The following is a 5733-nucleotide window of genomic DNA, read 5'->3' as shown; positions in this document are numbered from 1 at the left end:
ACTTGTGCTTTCATGTATGTGTGTGTCTTTAGAACGCAGCAAGAGGCTTCCTTGAGGGGCTTGATGGGACTGGGAGGGAAGAGTCTCTAGGTCTTTTTTTTAAACTTTTGTTTTACATTCAGGAGTGCAAGTGCAGGTTTGTTACGTAAGTAAATTTGCATCATGGGGCTTTGTTGTACAGATTATTTCATCACCCAGATATTAAGCCTAGCACCCATTAGGTATTTTTCCTGATCCTCTCTTTCCTCCTATCCCACCCTGCATCATTCAATAGACCCCAGTGTGTGTTTTTCCCCTCTATGTGTCCATGTGTTCTCATCATTTAGCTCCCACTGATAAGTGAGAACATGCGGTATTTGGTGCTCTGTTCCTGTGTTAGTTTGCTAAGGATCATGGTCTCTAGCACCATCCATGTCCCTGCAAAAGACATGATCTCGGTTTTTTTATGGCTGCATAGTATTCCCTGGTGTATATGTACCACCTTTTCTTTATTCAGTCTATAATTGACAGGCATTTAGGTTGATTCCATCCATGTCTCTGTTATTGTGGACAGTTTTGTACCTGTAAAGAACTTAAATTTACTTGAGTTCTTTGTAGGTTCTGGATATCAGCCCTTTGTCAGATGAGTAGATTGCAAAAATTTTCTCCCATTCTGTAGGTTGCCTGTTCACTCTGATGGTAGTTTCTTTTGCTGTGCAGAAGCTCTTTAGTTTAATGAGATCCCATTTGTCAATTTTGGCTTTTGCTGCCGTTGCTTTTGGTGTTTTAGACATGAAGTCCTTGCCCATGCCTATGTCCTGAATGGTACTACCTAGGTTTTCTTCTAGGGTTTTTATGGTATTAGGTCTAACATTTAAGTCTCTAATCCATCTTGAATTAATCTTCGTATAAGGAGTAAGGAAAGGATCCAGTTTCAGCTTTCTACTTATGGCTAGCCAATTTTCCCAGCACCATTTATTAAATAGGGAATCCTTTCCCCATTTCTTGTTTCTCTCAGGTTTGTCAAAGATCAGATGGCTATAGATGTGTGGTATTATTTCTGAGGACTCTGTTCTGTTCCATTGGTCTATATCTCTGCAAGAAACAAAAACAACCCCATAAAAAAAATGGGCAAAAGTCTCTAGGTCTTTACATCAGAGAAGAATGGAAGGAGAAAATAGGATAAGAGTTTTTGGTTACCAACTTCCAGGCCCTTCCTAATAAACATGTGATACTAATGTGGGGGAAACGTGAAGCATGTAGTGTGGTAGTGTGTGTGTGTTTGTTCGCGCATGCGCGTGTGTGTTGCTGTTCCAGAATTTTCTTTGTTAAGCCAGAAGTGAGGGAATAAATGTGGCAGGGTTTCTAGAGGATCCCTTGAGACCTGGTGAAAGAAAAGGGCAACCCATGTGCCAGCATGGTGTCTTTAAAGGAGTGAGGTTTTGGAGGAGAATGGCCCTCTGAGAGCCAGAGGCTTAGGAGCCAAAGTCCAGGACACATGTGGTCAAACTGGGCATAGGGGAACAAAGCTATCCTCCTTTAAAGGACCATGAGAGTCTGAACAGGGAACTGGATAAGTAAAAGTATTCAGAGGGAGAAGCATGAGTCAATTCTAATAATTTAAAGATCAAAAATGGGTGGTGACATAAGCCTCATGAGAATGTAGAGACCTTAACACCTGCTACAAAAGAAGTGAAATCTCAGGTACCCTTCTCTGACCTCAGTCAGCATGTGGACAAACCAGGATCTGATTCTGCCTGGCGCAAGACCAACACCGAGAGGTCATTTTGCTAACTGCTGCCCAGCCTCTGGGAATAACACTCAACCACTCTGAAGTCTTTTCTTTGAAACTTCAAACGAACTGAAGACCAGAGCCAGTCCTAGAACTTACACAAATAAATACAGTTTCTAGGAGTATCTTCCAAAATGTGCTCCCTATTTCCTCTGAAAATTTTTTTGCCACGGAAAAAAAAAAAAAATCTAATGCAAAAAAGCACAAAACAAACAAAACAACTGTGCGGCAGGTGTTATCGATCTCACTTTATAAGTGACAAACTAAGGCTCTTAAAATTTGAGGAAAGCATCCACCACCACTCAGCCAGTGGATGACAGATCTGAAACAAAAACCTGAGGCCCTAAGTCTAAAGCTGTTTCAACAAGACCCAGTCACTTTGCAATCACAAAAGAACTTGAAAATTATACAAAGGTATACTTCACTGACCACTTCACAAGCAGACCCCTACTGTGTGCAAGAAATCTTGTTACGTCCTGGTGATTAAAGTTCCACTTCTAAAGAGTATAGTTGTCCCTAGGTGGGGGTGAGCACCTGCTCAGGACTTTCTCACGGAAGGTGCTTATAGGTTCTTCTAGGAGAATGGGAAAAGCAGGAGGTGGCGGAAGGCTTCATCAAGAGAAGAATGTTTCTGTATTTCAGGCACAGGCATTGAAAGCAGGGAGAGAGAGAGAAAAAAAAATGTAGACGTTTGAACAGGCTGTGGGCACGGTCAAAGAAAAGCAAACTGCTTATTCTACTTCAAGAATAAAGTACAAGTTGTGGGAGGAACAGGTAAAAGAAAATTATGTACAACTTTAGAAATAAAAACAGAATGTTGAGTTCTTGAGACTTCCAGGAACATCCAGAAAGAAGACAGAATCTGATGACCAATAACTAAACTCTAAGAACTCTAAAATTCTAGAACTCTGGTTGTTTCCTCACTGTTGCTACTTTCACTATTTTCGTGCTTCAAAATTGTGAAGTCAAAAAAGACCTTGCAGGCTCGTCCTCAGCAGCACAAACACAGGGATCTGAATAGACTTCTAACTGGTGCGCACAGCAAGCAAACTGGTGCGTGGCAGCCATTTTGAAGATCAGGACGAAACAGAACCTCTGTGGCTGGTGATAAGAAACCGCAATGAGCACAGGAAGCAGATTTGGCTTGAGAGGGAGCCCTGAGGAGGAACAGGTGACAGGCCCAGGGGCTCCTGGTTAATAAAAATGACTCCTGCCAAGTCCACCTCCTACGGTTCAAAGGAGACGCACGAGTGGAATCGCTACCCGGTGGATTCTGGTGATGAACTTTCCTAGGCTCTGGACGAGGGACTTGGGAATCCTGCTATTAAACTCTTACCTCTGAATGCTCCTGCTTTGTTTTTTAATCCAACATTCCTAAAGCCTTTCATCTGCATTTCTGGACTCAGCCTATTGCTGCAGCAGATCCTCGCTGGTTGTTTAATGATAGTCTAATGAGGTCTCAGAGTGTCCTGAAGGAACGCTTCTGGCCAGCAGCTTTCCCTTTAAGGAGGGGGCCTTTGAATCTAGGTCTGCATTAAGTATGAATCAAGCTTTCCGTCTGTGTCTGGTGCACACATGAGTGAAATCCACCTCCGTATTACTCGTTCCTGGAGGGGATTTTCTCTCTGTATTACACCTGCAGAACGCCATCCTCTTTTCTCTGGCAAGCCTGGATACATGATTAATATTTTAAGCCTCCCAGGTTCCACTTTCCCTAGTTTCAAAAGTGCCTGAATGTTGGACTTTTAAAAAATGTATTTATCTCCCTATCCAGGCCGCTGAGGAGAAATTGCAAGTAGAAGGCACAGCCAGGGGGGCCTAAACAAATCCAGGCAAATCTTTAAATTGCTTCTGCAGTCATTGGGGTTTTCTTTCATTAGCATCTTGGATGCTACTTCTTTCTTGCTGACCTTCATTTTGGAGGGGAAGGCAGAACAGTTTTAAGAGGGCATTGTATCTTTTCCTTTGGAAACAGAGACTTGAACTGTATGGCCAGTGTTAGCTCAGTTCAGAGAGAAATGTGTCTGGCTTCCCTTTCTCTCCTGGGCACCACCATCCTCCCAGCTTCAGTCCAGGAAGACTCTTCTGATTTTTCTCTCCTGAGCTCCCTCCTTCTGTTCAGGAGGCACTGCAGAAGCATCCCCCACAAGGCTTCTGGCATTCCCCTCACGGAGGGCTGCAGGCACCTTGTTATCTCCCCATCCACAGTATCCTTACAGAAAGGCTCCTTTGCCCAAGAAGCAGAAAAAGCCTTAGATATGAAGGCAGGAAGGGCTGGCTACCCAACCCTGAATCTACAATCTGACTGCTTAGAATTCAGTTCTGACACTAATTCTTAACTAATTCCAGTCCTAGGAGACTTGGGCAAGTCCCGTAATTACTTTAAGCTTCAGTTTCTTTACCTGTAAAACCAGGGGTGGTAATAATAGTCAATGAATAATAAAGAGTCAATAAATAATAAATGAGAATAAAAATAGGACTCACATGTTGCAAACATGTATAATATATTACAAAGATCTACTGTATGCATTTATTACACAGATGACTGGAGTTTGGGAACCCTGGTCTGCAAAGATGCTAAGTTCCCATCTACTTCTAAATCCCTCAGCATCAATCCCTATAATAGATAAATATTGAACAATCATGTCTCTGTTGGGTAGTAAAGACACAAGAAAGAATGAGGAGCAGCATTTGCTTTTGTAGTATTTATGACTAGTGAGTCACACAGACCCACAAACAACCACAAGAGAAGCCCTGATCATTGACTTTCACTTAGCCGGGTAGCCAGGACAATGAAAGGGCATTTTTCATTGGGTAAAGCATACTGAGTCCTCAGAAATCTTAAACGTTTGCGGCTGGTAGATGCCTCTCTATTGTACCACGTGTTTCTGCCCCCGCAAGACTTTGGTTGAACACCGCTTGTCCTGATTGGATTGAATCAGAGATCTCTATGTACTGACAATGCATTATGACATGTTGGAATGGTGAACGCAGGTATAAAGTATGATGGGTGCCTACCTTCAAAGAACAGTGCTGCAGAGCAGAACAATTACAGGGCTTGAGAGTGGAGGGCCCAGTGCAAGGGATGGTCCTTCTTGGTTCTATGGATTTGGGCAATGCACTTGACTTATTTGAGTGCATGTCTCTACTTGTAAAGATAGAGATAATTCTATCTGCCTGTTGACAGTAATTTGGGAAATAAATTAGATGATGTACATGAAAATATTTTTTGGATTCTAAATCTTTTTTCCTGGCTGTTTCATTTTTTTTAATCTTGAAATGAGAAGAGGAGATGATGCCAATATCTTTTTTGGGGGATGGGTGTTGGCTCATGCCTGTAATCCCAACACTTTTTTTATTATTATTATTATACTTTAAGTTCTAGGGTACATGTGCACAACGTGCAGGTTTGTTACATATGTATACATGTGTCATGTTGGTGTGCTGCACCCATTAACTCGTCATTTACATTAGGTATATCTTCTAATGCTATCCTTCCCCCCTCCCCCCACCCCACAACAGGTCCGTGTGTGATGTTCCCCACCCTGTGTCCATGTGTTCTCATTGTTCAATTCCCATCTATGAGTGAGAACATGCAGTGTTTGGTTTTCTGTCCTTGTGATAGTTTGCTCAGAATGATGGTTTCCAGCTTCATCCATATCCCTACAAAGGACATGAACTTATCATTTTTTATGGCTGCATAGTATTCCACGGTGTATATGTGCCACATTTTCTCAATCCAGTCTATCATTGATGGACATTTGGGTTGGTTCCAATTCTCTGTTATTGTGAATAGTGCCACAATAAACATACATGTGCGTGTGTCTTTATAGCAGCAAGATTTATAATCCTTTGGGTATATACCCAGTAATGGGATGGCTGGGTCAAATGGTATTTCTAGTTCTAGATCCTTGAGGAATTGCCACACTGTCTTCCACAATGGTTGAACTAGTTTACAGTCC

The sequence above is a fragment of the Rhinopithecus bieti genome, unplaced genomic scaffold, assembly GCF_001698545.2.
Source record: "Rhinopithecus bieti isolate Rb0 unplaced genomic scaffold, ASM169854v2 scaffold_21626, whole genome shotgun sequence".
Taxonomy (NCBI): Eukaryota; Metazoa; Chordata; class Mammalia; order Primates; family Cercopithecidae; genus Rhinopithecus; species Rhinopithecus bieti.
Note: the sequence above shows the minus strand (reverse complement) of the source record.